The sequence below is a fragment of the Mytilus edulis genome, chromosome 1 (genome assembly GCF_963676685.1).
Source record: "Mytilus edulis chromosome 1, xbMytEdul2.2, whole genome shotgun sequence".
Lineage (NCBI taxonomy): Eukaryota > Metazoa > Mollusca > Bivalvia > Mytilida > Mytilidae > Mytilus > Mytilus edulis.
In genome coordinates this window covers 115408496-115425445 of record NC_092344.1, presented here as the reverse complement: position 1 = coordinate 115425445, position 16950 = coordinate 115408496, and the positions used below count along the sequence as shown (strand labels likewise).

At 33.0% G+C, this 16950-nt stretch overlaps 1 protein-coding gene across 2 annotated transcripts in view; it reads left to right on the top strand.

Annotated features, from left to right (window-relative positions):
• Positions 1–9703: 9703 nt before the first annotated feature.
• The window catches only part of LOC139501589 (afadin- and alpha-actinin-binding protein B-like), a 28438-nt gene continuing 21191 nt past the window's right edge, over positions 9704–16950 (top strand). The window contains exon 1 of one of the 2 annotated variants that reach the window (XM_071290707.1): positions 9704–9816. The gene's annotated coding sequence lies outside the window, so the exon portion shown is untranslated. Of the gene's footprint in view, positions 9817–9895; positions 9915–16950 lie in introns of those variants that run through there. The other variant, XM_071290718.1, reaches the window with a different exon arrangement.

Here is a 16950-nt window from a genome sequence, read left to right as displayed (position 1 = left end):
TGAAAATGCATATAATTTACCATTGGACTTTATACAGTCATCCATCCAATCATGCATTGAACCATGTTTTTCGGCATTAAAAACCTCCTATTTTTATGACACATATTTTTAGGTAATAAGGCAATACTTGAAATCCAAATAGAGTATATCCATACTAATTCAACCATCAAAACAACCATGCACAGATACATTTAATACAAAACTGAATTATGAACTCTTGAAGTTTATGCTTTTAAAGTTTTGCAATTTGTTTTAAATTATTTCTTCTAAAGGTCCCTACTACTTGATTGATAGAGGCATTTTGGAGAGACTTTAAAAGATGAAGAAGGGCAGTTGACCCACTTTTCATGCTGAACTGACTTTTTATTATCATTGTTAAGTCTAAGTTTAGTTCTCAGTTACTCTGTCATCAGCAATCATATAATTAAATGTAACTATGCATCTAAAGAACACGAAGAAGAGCTTCCAAGAAAATGATAGTACCGGGTAGTTCACTTATGCCCGTGTTCACACTTCATTGTCATTTGAGATGATTTATGTCAAAGTTCAGTTCTTGGATAATTTGTGACTCAATCATACATTGTATAACTTGGTCAAAGGATGCAACTTTGTGAGTATAAAAGTCTCCTGTAAATCATTACTTATTCTGACATTCTTTTATAATACTTTATACTTAAGTAAACTCATTTAAAGTCAAAAAAGGTTAGGATTTACTTCAAATAGTCTTATTTGGCTCAATTTACCTATTGATAAGTTTATGATTATACTGTTGTTTAATCTCTGCATGTCTTATTTTTGAAATCAATATAAGAAAAAAAATGTGAGGGGGAGGCAATTTTTTTCCCTCAAGATTAAAGAAATATAAACAAAAATCTTTGATGATTTGTGTAAAATTTTGTCAACCAGCAGTCTGACTCAGGTTGAGCTTAGTGTATAACTCATCTATTGTTGAAGACCATGTGTTGATATTCTGGGTTTTGATGAGTGTGTGTCATTGTTTGCTATTTCATTAAAGCATTCCCTTTGTCTCTTTTTAATAAAACTCAATCTTTCTAATATTTGATAGGTGTTAAGAAATATTAAAACTCAATTTATAGATTTACCATGCTCATGACCAACAAAATGGACCAAACATTCTACATTGGCATACATTGTACCCTATTTGCTTTTTATATGCCCGTTTACGGGACGTATTATGGTATACCTTTGTCTGTCTGTAGTCCAAATGTCGTACAATAACTCAAAAATGCTTAATCCAGTTTGTATGAAATTTTGGTGGATTGAATATATCTATTGACGTTAACTCCCTTTCGATTTTTATAAATTTTAGATTCTAGGTTTCAGAATATGGGGTTTTATTAATTAAAAAATTGTGATTTTTCAGTTTTCGTACAATAATTCAAAAATGTTTGAGCTGTTCTCATGAAACTTTGTAGAATTGTTTATATTTATTGACTTAAGCTCCTCTCAATTTTTTATAAATTTTAGATTTTAAGTTTCCGAGTTATGAGATTTTATTCATAAAAAAGGGGGGATTTTCCAGTTTTCGGACAATAAGTCAAAAATGCTTTGAGTTGTTCTCATGAAACTTTGCAGAATTGTTTATATTTATTGAGCTAAGTTCATTTTTGATTTTTATAAATTTTAGATTTTACGTTTCCGAGTTATGAGATTTTATTCAAAAAGGGGGGATTTTTCAGTTTTCAGACAATAACTCAAAAGTGCTTTGAGCAGATTTCATGAAACTTTGGTGACTAGTTTTTATCTATATAAATAACCTCCCTTTAGTTTTTTTTTATAAATTTCTGATATAACATTGAGGAGTAGTGGAACTTTATTCGTTGAAAAAGCGTATCATGCGCTATCATCTTCTTGGGAAGGTGGTCTTTAACCAAACGCTGGCTTGCATCTCCCAGTCATTTGCTGTTGCTATGTGTTTTTTGATCACTCTGCGCCTCCTTTGATGAACTTTGGCACGTTCTCAATCTTAGTCTTCTTCCTTCTCTGTGTGTCCAAGACTGCTGCTATTTCTCTAAGTACTTGGTCATGACTCCATGTGTATCTACCATCTTTTAAAGCTGTCCTGCAAGATGACAAAACATGTTCTAGGTTTGCTGGCTTACCGCACAACTTACAACTAGGGTCTTCAATCAGTTTCCACATTGTAAGGTTTGTGGGTGTTGGTAGTACGTCGTAAACTGATCTTAGTAAGAAGCTTATCTTTTGGTCGTCCATTCTCCACATCTCATGCCAACTTATCTTTCTTGGTCGTGCCATTTCCCATTTCATATATTTCATACTGACGGCTCTAACTTGTCGATCTTCTTGTCCACGACGAACTTCCTGCTGAACAAGTTCCCTTCTATATCTTGCATCTGCTGACTGCCATAATGGTTGCTGAATGTTGCCAAAACCAAGTCGCCCTGATGTTACCACTCCAACTATGTCTATGTCTTAATCGGCTCTCTGCATCTTCAACAGCGGTCTTGGCCACCCTTTTCCTTCCTGTCCTGACATCAACATTTGCCTCTTTCGCCTTGTCATTTTTACTGTCTCTTAGCATCATAACTTGTCTGGTTTTGGTGACTTTAAACTCCTCTGTAATAGAAGACAGTGGTAGTTGAAGTTTTGAACTGGTGCTGTACAAGCCAATGCTGCTGAAACTCTTTGGAACCCCAAGCCATTTGCGTAAGTGTCTGTTGAACATCCTCTCTAAACTTTCAACCTTGGTTAGAGGTACTTCTTACATCAACAGAGACCATGTTATCCTTGGTAATATTCCATGCTGATAGCACCACGCCTTGTACTTTCCAGGTAAACCAGACTTGTCAATAATGTCCATCCACTTTCCTGCCTGTGAGACCATCTCATCTACACTTTCTCTGTCGTTCAAGGAGTCTCTTAAAACCACTTGCCCAAGCTTTGAACTTGTTGCCTTTTGTTGGTTGTTGTTCGGGTGATTCTTTGTCAATTGTGTTCTCCAATTTATTTATATTGAAGTCCTGTGTTGTCATTTTGATGTTATATTTCACATGGCCATAAAAGTGCGAGGTTTGGCATGCCACAAAACCAGGTTCAACCCACCATTTTTTCCCTTTAAAAATGCCCTGTACCAAGTCAGGAATATGTCCATTGTTATATTATAGTTCGTTTCTGTGTGTATTACATTATAACGTTGTGTCGTTTGTTTTTTTTTTCTTATTTTTGAGTGTAAATTCACATTGCGATAAGACGTGTCACGGTACTTGTCTATCCCAAATTCATGTATTTGGTTTTGATGTTATATATATATGTTATATTTGTTATTCTCGTGGGATTTTGTCTATGTGTGTTACATTTTAGTGTTATGTCGTTGTTCTCCTCTTATATTTCATGCGTTTCCCTCGGTTTTAGTTTGTTACCCCGATTTTGTTTTTTGTCCATGGATTTATGAGTTTTGAACAGCGGTATACTACTGTTGCCTTTATTTTTGACCGGTTTCTCCATGATTGTTGGAATGATGTCTCCTCCAATCCTGATCTTTCTGTCCTGCACCTTTCTTTTCTTTAATATAGGACTCCTTGACTTCGATGGCTTGAACTTCATACGTGCCCAGTCTATAAGCTCACCTAGATCTTGCAGCATCCACTTGCCTTCCAGAACTGACTTTTCTGTTATTGTCATGTCATCCATGGATGCTCTTGTTGGTGGCTGACTGACCCCAGATGACATTACAGGTCCTCTGCTCATCTTCTTTGCTAATTTTACTAGCATATTCATTGCTGCTGAGAATAAAACTACTGATATGGTACATCCTGTAACGATTCCCACTTCTAGCCTTTGCCGTGCTGTTGTGTAGCCTGCAACTGTAAACCTCATTATAAAGTTGTTAAAATAGTGCTGAATCATTTCTCTAATCTTGCCAGGTATGTGGTATTTCTCCAAGGTTAAGTCTACCAGCTTGTGTGGTATACTTCATACAATTATTGCACTGACAACTTTATTTATATAGTTGTCATTTTTGGTATGGTGAAGTTATCTGATTAAGTGATTATGTTGACTTTCCTGAAATCTATGCAAAATCTAAAAGTTTGGTAAGGCTAGATACTAAAACCAAGAACATGTATAGTAGGTCTTATTATACATTTCTTTGCCAAAACACAAAGTAAATTTTCTTCACCAAAGCTATGCTAAGTATGATTTTCTATATGTCCAATAGTTTGGCACAAATGTTCACTTTATGGTAAAAGCATGAAACTTTGCACATAGTTAGATATGATAATAAATATTTTGGAATATAGAGACATCTGAGATAAAAAAAAAATGGCCGCCATTTCTCAAGAGGCTATGTCCTATATTCTGGTTTGATTGATCCCTTTATAGTAAAAGTATAACACTTTGCACAGTGATAGTCATGATACTTAAAACATTTTTGGTTATGAAGCCAACTAAACAAAAAATCCAAAATGGCCGTCAATAGACTTATTGAATGTATTGGTACAATTAATCACTCTCTAGTAAAAGCATACACTTTTGAAAAGTGGTAGTTATGATGCTTATAAAAAGTAAAATCACAAAAATACTGAACTCCGAGGAAAATTCAAACCGGAAAGTCCCTAATCAAATGGCAAAATCAAATAATAAAACAAATCAAATGAATGGACAACAACTGTCATATTCCTGACTTGGTAAAGGCATTTTATAAACATATTGGGGAATGGACTAATCTTTAAAAAGAAAATTCAAAAATGGCTGCCAAATTCAAAATGGCCGTCAATAGTTCGACTAAGAATATGAACGATCCTGAATGTTGGGTCCAAACTAAATCAGTCTGACCATACATTTTTTTCCAAAGAAAGCATTTACTTGAGTACAGAAAGTCCTGTGGGATTTTCATAAATGTCCACATATACTACAATGTTTATTATCACCATAACATACACTGTAGAAGGTGTCATGCCTTTCCTTTAAAGAGGTCACTGATACCAATGTATTGGAATTAGACTCTTGACTGCTGGTCGGTTATTTTAAAATGCCGACCATAAAGGATTAATTGGCTTCAGATTCAAGAGTGTCCATTAGCATTATTGATAACAATGTGCACATTTCATATTTTACATCTAGGTGGTCGATATATTGAACTTAAAAAGTCTTATTAACAATAGTACAGGTTTGAATAATTCGTATTTCATAAACAGGAAATTTACAGAAAAGGAACATACTCATCAATAATAATTTATGTCAGCAAACATGTTCTGACTGCTTAAATTGAAATAACCTTATGAACCGAATTTCCCAAAAGTTGTGTCAAATATGAATAAGGTAATATACACCTTGTAAAATAAAATTTTATTATTTATTACTGTTATGAACGGCAAATACAATTTTCTCAACATAAAAATGCTGACTATAAGTCTGGTAATATAACTTTCGGAGACCAATCCAACCGTCACGTGGAAGATGATAAACATCAAATGTGTGCTTATATTGGAATCATGATCCACTGTTAGACTAGAAAAGCGTAATCATGCAGAGAATTTCAGGCCTTAACCATAAAGTGATGGTTATTCTTATATACGCTGGACTACATTGATAGTCTAGATGTTAAATACCATCTAGTACTAAAAACTATACAAGTTGGTGCTTTTTTGTAAATTGGTCAAAAATGAAAATATTAGGATGATACAAAAATTGGTTTCCCTTTAAACTGCTAAATGTAAGCTTTGTTGGAAATGAGAGTATAAATGTAAAAAAGAAGATGTGGTATGAATACCAATGAGACAACTCTCCACAAGAGACCAAATGGCACAGAAATTAACAACTGTTGGTCACCGTACCGATTTCAACAACGAGCAAAGCCCACACCGCATAGTCAGCTATAAAAGGTCCCGAAATGACAAATGTATACCCAGTCAATGTCGTTAAAAACTTCCATTTGTTGATGTAAAACAATTCAAACGAAAATACTAACGGCCAAAATAAGTTCTGTCTTCATGACGCAACTTGCTAGGGATGTCATTGAAATGACATCATAGTGTTGATTTACCCAATAAAACAACACAAAATGTAGGCTAATTTCATGAAGATTAGGGCTATAAGAAGTAGTATTGAACACAAATATGGCCCAAAACTTCCTCTGTAAATGTCTTTTTTTAAGCTTGTGCTTTATATTACTGTACATCAAATTGTTACAATTTTGGCAAATTGGCCATTTAATTAAATAATTTGACTTTGAATGGCTGTACTTCTTGCAATGCCTTGCAAAATTTGAATGGAAAAAAAACTCGAAATTTTATATTTTTAGTACATGGTTACAGCATTTAATTCTTGCTTATTCATGCAATTTGAATTCAGTCCATTTAGGGACAATTGGCATTAAATCATACTTTCACCTTTCGTTTTGTCTGCCCTGTAAAACTTTGCGCCTGTAGAACTTTCCGATCCTACATCTCATCGTCAGTGTTAGCAATCATTTATGTTTAGTCATGTTTAATTTAAAAACAGGAAGACGTGGTATGATTGCCAATGAGACAACTCTCCACAGGAGACAAAATGGCATAAAGTTAACATTATAGGTTACCGTACTGCCCTCACTGACAATGATCATAAACCATACCGCATAGGCAGCTATAAAAGGCCCCGAAATGACAAATGTAGACAAGAAAACTATTGGCCCGCCCTGATTGATGCACAATAATAAACAAAAAATAGATTTGATGTACAGCAACAAACGACAACCACTTAATTACAGGCTCCTGACATGGGACAGTCACATACAGAATGTGGCAGGTTAAACTAACACTCCACAGACCTTTAGTTAGTGTAATAGTACACCATAAGAACAAACTATAAAAATCAATAGAAAATGGCTTAACTAATCAGATCAATACAAGGCAGAAAGACATTTAACAAAAACACGACTAGATGTTGCAGGCTATTTTTACATCCTTACAAGGACGTTTATTATTTTAGTTTGATATCTGGCCTTGATTCCTACAACACAAAAAGACACTAAGATCCGAGAAGAATCACAGTTACTGACAGATAGTTCAAAGCCAACAACTAATAAAAAAAATCATGCATCTAAGACAAAAATATCAACCAGTACACATCCAACATCCAATGCATTTAATGTACATACGTCATCAATAGTCAAGAGAAAACATTACCTTGTGTAATGCCAAGATACAGGCATCAGCAGATTGTAGAGCCATGAATGTGCATATAAAATTGATAATGGAAATGGGGAATGTGTCAAACAGACAACAACCAAACCATAAAGCAGAATACAACCGAAGTCAGTCTTCAGCACAGGGAGGATAATGTTTACTAGTGCATATTTATATGAAAATAATATTTAGCTTGATTAAGTATTTTTATGTTAATAATTCTGACACAAACCTTTCTAGAATATGTGAAGCTTTGACAACATCTTTTTTTCTCTGAAGCAAAATTACGAAACAAAATATTCCCACGTTTACTGATTAATCGATTGGTAGTCGGAGGAATAGAATCTGGAGTAAAATTAGAAATTGTTATTGTACAGTCTTGGGTCTTCCTTTTTAGTCAGAAATTAATGAAAAACTTCATGGAGTGTTATGAAAATGTTGTAAAGCCATAAGTACTAGGGGAACGTGAGGACAATTTTATTTTGTCCTCCCCCTTTTTTCGAAAATCCATTATTTTTTTGTGCTTTTGATTAATTTCAATTATTGTCGCATATTTTCAGCTCTATAAAATAGTCCAGGATATACATTTTCAAAATCCTCCTGGAAACCTGGCCCTTATCTGACTTAAATTGTGAGGGTGGTAATGCCCTTTACTGTCAGGCGTCAAACGGTCATTTTCGGCTACCGTTAGCGTCAAATTGGTTAAAATTTTACCGTGATTCATCAAAATATCCTTATCGTGATTCGTCAGATGTCTCAAATAATTATCGTTACCGTCAAATTCAGCTGATTTATTTATCGTCTAAAAGAAAGTGTAGCATAAGCATAAAGCATAAAAGATTTATTTAAAGTCGGTTATACATATATAACAATACAGACCCCCCCCCTCAATACAACATAAGCTCTGTAGAGCTTTTATTCGACATACATATATGACAAGCACAATACATAAAACACATAAAACATAAAGCACATCATGCAAAATAAATAAATGTTATCAAGTACAGCAATTAATAAGCACAATTAAAGCATATAAAGCAAACATAACATGCAGGTAAACTAACATTCATGCAATAGCTATTATAAAGCACTAATAGTAATTCAAGCATTTTAGAACACAAATAAAAAATTATGCCTAAAAATTTAAAAGCCTCAGTATTTTTTTTTTTATTTATCTTGTATACAAGATAAATAAATAAATAAACTGACCTACAAGTCACTGAGATCTGCAGGAGGAACACTGACACGAGCTGCCCTCCCAAGTGTACATTTTATCGTCATGCACCAAAAGTTACCGTTAACGTCATTTGGCAAGAATTTTTACCGTTCATGATACGTCATGAAGGTATCCCCATTACTACCCTCAATTATCTTATCTTTTCTGGAAAATAAACTGAATTGTTTTCTAATATCTAGTGGGGACACAATTTCGCCGTTTCATAATTTTGAGGTGTAAAAACATCAAAGGATGGCTGAAATGGAAGAAATATGCCAGTAAATTATATTTTTATAACAAATATGATTATTTTTTAAGCTTGGACAAAATTTCGGCACTTACCGCAAAGGACCAAAAAACGGACTAGGATTTTCGGCCAATTTCCTGAATGAAAAGTACGATTTCAAAGAAATATTTCTTAGTAATGCCAGAGACATATAATCATGACAATTGTATTATATGTCTCTGGTAATGCTTTGACTGATTGCCCTATACATTTCAGTTCTTTACATCTTTGAAATGTCTGCTATCCATCTATTATGAAATTGATTTGATAAATATTGTTTAAAGCTGCAGTTATTTGGTTTTAAATAGATGTGTAAAAACGGCAAATCATGATGTGTCCCCCTTTGACAAAACATCTGGAAATTTCATATAGCCTTTAATCTAACTTTTCAGATGATTTCTTCTTTAAGAAACACGATTTGAAGCTAACAATATCTTGCCTTTGGTGTTATGTTCATATAGAAATATCAGTATACTTCAAAAACATAAAGACCTAACCATAAACTGCAGAAAACATAAAAACTTGTGGCGAAAATGAGCACCCCACTCTATATTTTGTATAATGAATGTAACAAACAAATCAGTTTGAAAGAATAACAATTATAAAGAGTAAGGTCAGTAAGGATTGGTATATCTTACTATAAAAATCCTTGAAAAGAGGGTTTTTCAGAGGCGGATTTAGGGGGGGGGGCCCAGGGGGCCCAGGCCCCCCCTTTTTGGAAAAAAAATTGGTTGCTTATATAGGGAATCACTGAAGCGTGACTGGAGCGGGCCCCCTCTTAGGTCAGTCAGTGGGCCCCCACTTATGAAAATTTCTGGATCCGCCACTGCTTTTTAAAAACAATTTGGACCAAGGAAAAATTAATAGATTAAAATGCGGCAAAACAGATTGATTCCACATTTTACATTTTGCCTTAAATTTCCCGCTAAACTATACGAAAATAAAGTCTTCACTTTTTATTTTTTTTTATCAGATACCATCATTATTAAAAGACTAATTGCATTTTAAATAAGAAATGAATATTCGTGTTCAATTTAATCATATAATGCAAACTTTGGGATAACAAAAAAATAGATGTCGTTAATGACGCTTTGGTTAGCTTTGTTTAATAAGAATAGGTGAAAAAAAGAAAACACCTGTGGAGCGCTTTCCTCAATAAAACACAGGTATTGTACAACATGTTCTGTTACTGTAAGATTCAATCTTAATTTTAATTTACCAAAATCGCAAAGAAACCTGGCCAGCCATATACACAGGTTAGGAGGTTTGTGATAAACCTTTGTAATGGGGTTAAAAATTCGAATTTCTTGTTTAAAATTTTACATTTAACTTTTAAGGAATGACTGTAATATGAGGCAGGCATTACCTGTGAAAGGGGATGAAGCCTGTATAGATTATTTAAAATCTGTAAACCCTCTTGCTGCTGACCATTTTTCAAGGTTGCATTTCCTGTGCCATAGTCATAGAATACAACAGATCACCAACTGTCAGTCTGTGACGTTATATGTAATACACCTTATCGCTATTTGTCCGCTATTACTGGATATCACACAGGTTCCCGTAAAATTATGACGTCATAAAACAAAATATCTGACGCCACAATGGAAAAATGATTGTTGTATGCGTCAAAAGTTCAAGCGGCCGGGTCAGCCGGGATTAGCCATAAGGTGTATATAATGACGTCTTTCGATATATGACGTCATGACATACTGACCGTTACATTTGGGACCTATTGGAGGAAAACATGACACTTTAATCTTCGGTCTTTTAATTGAAAAAGATACAGCAATGAGGAGGGTGGTAAAGGGTTATTTTCATGCAACATTTTCGGCCTTTTTATTTCACGTGTTTTCATATTTTACCTTTTATTTCTCGTTTTCTTGTGTTTGCCTCGACGTGCATGCTTTGCATACCTGTCAAGTGACCCGTTTTCTGCGGGTGTGACCCGAGATTTTCACAATTCTGGGGAATCACCCGGAACACCCGCCGGGTCATTGAAATAACCCGGGAATTCTGAAAATGACCCGATTTCACCCGTATTTCTTAGCCTTGAGATTGATTTCATAAGTAATATTTCTTTGAAATATCGGCAAATTCGTAATTCTTCCATGAACAGGAAGATCATCTAGCTATTTAAACTGTCAAATTAAGTGACCCATTAAGTGCATGGCTTCACTTGACAGCTTTGGTGTCAAACACACTGTTAATTAACAACAATTACCTTAGCTTTAGGTTGTAAATAAATTGCATTATTGGTGTGTAAACAAACATATTTCAACTAGACAGTTACTTCCCCTTATTTGTAACCATTCAAAATTATTCCTTATATTTACGTTTTATGGGTGAAAAAGATTAAATCATGAAAATATGAAATTCAAATACATATTGAAAAATAACTTTTCATTATTTTTAGACCTTTATACAATTTAAAAAAAAATTGTAAAATATATTTTACATTTATACTTCCTTTAACTGTATTACTATATTTTATTATAGTCTAATTTCCTCATAAAGTATTTGTTGATATTTTTTAAGGCTACATAGCCAGTGTCTCAAAAATTTAAATATCACCTCTTAAAAGTAAATTCTAAGTATACAAATCCTTGCTAATTATAACAATAAGTAAAGAATGTATGACTGTGATACACAAATTTATAAAATTCTTTGAAAGTGCAATGAAATAATAATTAATAGGATTTGAAATGAATTAACCAAGTGAACATGCATTGATGTTTTGGTATCTTTGATATACATTATAAGAAAATGTACCATAAATACTGAAATTTAGCTCGAAAAAGTTCGTACGCGTTATGACCTGAGATTTGATGCTTCAATGCAGGTCATGACCTGCATTTTCATCGTCACAGGTTGACAGGTATGGCTTTGTGTTCCCCCTTATTTATTTTCCGTGTTTTTGTCAGTACTCTAAACTTCTCGTGCTTGTCCCGCATTTGATTAAAAAGTAAACCGGGACTAAATACAAAGTCAGTATCTAGATTGTTTTCAATTATGTGTTCTCAGGATATTAAATTGCTATCAAATAAACTCATCAAATTACTATGAATTAGATTCTCTTCAAATCAGACACAACTAGCGGACAACGTCAGCCAATCAGAAGATGTGTTACATCCCAAATTGAATTATTGCAAAATATTATCATAGTTATATTTCCTGTGAAATTATTGAAAAATTCCTTTAGTTTTTAAATCAATTTAAAAAAAGTATGAATTGCTGACTTTTTTTGAGTGATTTTTCCCGAGCATTAGTAAAGTAGGAAATTCACACAGAAAACATTTAAGCGATTAATCTCACAAAAATTCCGACAAAAAACACTGTGCTAATTTTACATGACAGGGACTGTAGTTGAATTCAGACTTTTTTAAATCTACATTTGTATATACTTATCTGCTCTATGATTACTACTTTGAGGTCTGAAAGATCATCATTCAATCATTCTGAATACATATAATAAGCTGATTGGGTCTCATTCAATAGACGTATTTACACTTGTATGCAAATTTGTCCCCTGTTACGTAAAATCACACAGATTCCTGTAAACTTTGACATCACCATTCAAAACATTTGACTTCACTATTAAAAAGTGATTGTTGCTTGACGTCAGAAATTAAGGTCATTTGGAGGGGAATTACTGTTATTCAGAGGCATAATTAGCTAAATACCACAAGTGTAAATATGTTTATGTCAGCACCATCAAAATTCTGGATTCTTGACACTTGTTTTAGTTTTAACATGTTTAAGACAGCCTTCAACAATGAGCAAAGCCCATACCGCATAGTCAGCTATAAAAGGCCTAGATATGACAATGTAAAACAATTCAAACGATAAAACTAACGGCCTTATTTATATAAAAAAATGAACGAAAAACAAATATGTAACACATAATATGTATGTTTTTAAAAATTGTGTCTATGTTAATGTACAATGTATGCGTATATACTATCTATGCAAAATTTATCCCACCTACTAGTGGAAAACAGTTGATTCGTTGAAAATCAGTTATATTATATTTGACCTAAAGGCATACTATTTACTTTGGCATTAAGTTATACGCTATAATTCTACAAGTTTCATTTTGTAATTGTGCAACATGTCAACATCTTTAGTAATGGGATTTTTATTCATTTTTAAGACACTTCATTGTATCAATCAAATCATTTTTTTCAATATTTAACACTATAATTAGGTATAGGGAAAATCTGGAATCAGAATTATTTTTTGTCATCTGCGTGACCAGATTTTTTTTGTTGTTATCTGCTCAACCAGAATATTTTTTTTTTTCATCAATTTGGGGGTCAGAATATTGATTAAGGAAAAAAGGTCGTTCCCTAACTGCTATATAAGTTGTCAGAGAAACTTGAATTTGAATCCATGTAAAGGGCATTTAAATGACATGCATGTACATAGATTTAAGAAGATGTGGTATGAGTGCCAATGAGACAACTCTCAATCCAAGTCACAATTTATAAAAGTAAACCATCATAGGTCAAGGTATGGTCTTCAACATGGAGCCTAGGCTCACACAGAACAGCAAGCTACATGTACAAAGGGCTCAAAAAATTACAAGTGTAAAAACATTCAAACAGGAAAACCAACTGCCTAATCTATATAAGAAATGAAAAACACTTATGAACCACATAAACAAATGACAACCACTGAACATCAGATTCCTGACTTAGAACAGGTGCAAACAATTGCAGCAGGATGTATAGTTTACAAGTGTGAACAAATCTTATGTGCATGTAGTTAAACCAGGTAAAATGTATATATACTGAGCCAATAAAGTTTAGCAACATAAATATAAAATTTAATTTTATTAAAAAATCATAACAACATATAATTTTGATAATAAAAAAATGGAATTATGACATGTCAGAAGCAACATGAATGTTTAACACTCATATTCATTAGGATATTTTTTTGTATGGAGCGCGGGAGGGTCAAAAAGCTGAAATGAGTATAGTGTTATTCAAAATCAATTTCTCGGCCATGCTTTAAGGGCATCAATTAAGGATTGGCAGGCACACCAGCAGCTGCCCTTAGTCAATGCACTACTCTTGTGGCCACAAAAAACTTGTCCCGTGTTGACGTAAAGCGAAGGTAGCGCTCCTCTCTTGACGATGGTTGTTTTTGTTCTACGACATATCGACCTATCCTGTGCTGTTGCAATTTGTTGATATCTGTTTTTTAGTCCCTAAACTGTTGACTTATGCACATTAAATCGAGCCAAGACGTCAGCAACACTCATGCCGGCATCAACCATTCCAAGAACCATCTGACGGTCATTTTCGGAGAGGCCTGATTGACGCCCAATGCAATTTTTTCAAACGTTTATGTGTTTTTCTTACCAATGGTGTGTTTCTGAACGCTAGTGCAAAAAAAAAATTAATTTCGTTTTAAAAGTACAGGTACAGAAGGTAAAACATCAATTACACGCGCAAAGCTGAAATGGCGCGAAATCAATCACCTGGAAAAAAGTACGACTGCTTAAAAATCCAGGTAAAACTAAGGATTATATCAATGATGTTTGATAAAAAAAAAATCCAGAAACAACCAAAAAAAAATAAAAAAAAAAAAGTGTTGCTAAACTTTTTTGGCTCAGTATAGATGTGAACAAATTTAATGTGAAACCAGTGTACATAACATTAAACTAATTGTAAACATATTTACTGTACATGGCATTTGGTGTGAACACGGCCTTATTCAATTCAATGACTAACCTCTGTAATATGTTTTCATTTTACCAGTATTATGCATACACATGTTTAGGTAACTTTTAATAAAATGTGTTCATCATAAATGCTGTATACATATACAAGGTACAGTATAACCTGTGACATCTTCTTAATTACATCATGTATGTCCAACCCTGTGTATGGTCAACAATAACAAAAATATCATATTTCAATACTCTTCATAGTAAAAAAAATCCTAAAAATCTAAATATTTATATATAAAAATTATAATTCTAGTATCTAGAATGAAAATAATAAATTTCAATGTGCTTCAAAGAAACATTTTTTATCCATCTTTGCTATTACTGTGTTTCAGTTTTATTTGGGGATACACATTTTGTATAGACTGGTTAAGTAACTATGGTTAATTCACAAAATCAAATATCCATTAAATACAATTTTCCTTCTAACCATGAACATTCATCACACTGATCTCCACAAATATCCATTAAATACAATGTTCCTTCTAACCATGAACATTCACCATACTGATCTCCACAAATATCCATTTAATACAATTTTCCTTCTATCCATGAACATTCAACACACTGATCTCCACAAATATCCATTAAATACAATGTTCCTTCTAACCATGAACATTCACCACACTGATCTCAACAAATATCCATTTAATTCAATTTTCCTTCTAACCATGAACGTTCACCATACTGATCTCCACAAATATCCATTAAATACAATTTTCCTTCTAACCATGAACATTCACCACACTGATCTCCACAAATATCCATTTAATACAATTTTCCTTCTAACCATGAACATTCACCACACTGATCTCCACAAATATCCATTAAATACAATTTTCCTTCTAACCATGAACATTCACCACACTGATCTCCACAAATATCCATTAAATACAATTTTCCTTCTATCCATGAACATTCACCACACTGATCTCCACAAATATCCATTTAATACAATTTTCCTTCTAACCATGAACATTCACCACACTGATCTCCACAAATATCCATTTAATACAATTTTCCTTCTGACCATGAACATTCATCACACTGATCTCCACAAATATCCATTAAATACAATTTTCCTTCTAACCATGAACATTCACCACACTGATCTCCACAAAAATAAATGTATTCACTATTAATAAAATCCTTAACCTACATAAATAATGTTAAGTCAATTATTATTGGTATGCAGTTATATCAGTATTTTTCTGGGTATTAGCATCTCTCATATTCTTTATCTGGTCCCATCCCCTCTGTCATGGTCTATTCACTTTAAAACTTTTGCTTATTTAAAAAAACATTAATGCTAAAATATGGGAAAAGGCCAGTATAAGTTAAGGGGAACCAGATATTTCTTTTATTATTTCTTAAAAAAATGTACTTAAATATCAATTAAAACTGCGTTCTTGATAGAGAAGCAATAAATTCAATATTGAAAGTTTGACCTATGACATTCCATACTGAAGTCAGGCCACTACTATGAGGCCACATAGGTTATTTCTAATAATTGATTTATTCGTACATGTAAAGAATGCGAGTTGGTACGATAGGTGAAAAGAAAATTGTCTTTTATTGAAGTTTTAATCATTATTTCAAAAGCAAGATACCATATACATGTATAGATTGCTTAAAAAATTGATTTCTACATATCTTTGCTGGAGGGTTTTCTGTTGTGGAGATGCATTCAATGTATAATAAAATATTTGGGTCATTTAGTTTCTCATCAAAGTGAAATATGACTTTGTAAATGGTAAAACATAGTTGTTTTATATTTCTCTCTATGCACACAGTTGTAAATGGTTAATGTCAAATTTTGTTGCCCAATGATAATTTTTTAAACAAAAATCTGTGATTGTAAGCTAGTTTTAAGAATGTTTTGTATAGTTTTTATGTGTTTTCAATGTTATGGTTTATTATTATATGTAGAATGTCTTCATGGTTGCCTGGAGTGCAGGAGGTTGTGGGTTCCATCCCTAACTGGGTAAAACCAAAGACTTGAAAATTGATATTTGCTGCTTCATCACTAAATCATTCAGGATTAAGGATTTAGAGTGAAGAATGGTCGGCTCCGAATCAGAATAATGTGTCTGTATAAAGTGACATCACTTTGTGCACACTGTTATTTGTAGTACTTTTAGAATTGTCTAGTGAAAAAAAATTATATCAAATTGACTTGTCCTGAATATTCTTTTGACTTACAGCTGGATACTAAACAACCTATCTTTATATACTTATAATTAGTCAGCCCTTAAAAAAATCAATCAGCACCATTACAGAAATAAAAAAGGATGAATATGTGTACCAGTAGATCTATTATTTAAAATTTTCAGTTAAAGTTTAATTTCAAGAGGTTGCAAAAAATGTTGAAAAATCTAGACTGAGACAATTTTTAGGCCTACAATTAGATGGCCACTAGGAGATAATAACTTTATTTTTAGTATTTCTTTAAAAGTAAATGAAAATGAAAGATTAGGGTCATATAGACTGTTTGAAGAAATTTTTGACATAATAGTAAAATATATATATCCTTTGTTCTCTTTATGGTTGTAAGTCTTGAGGAGAT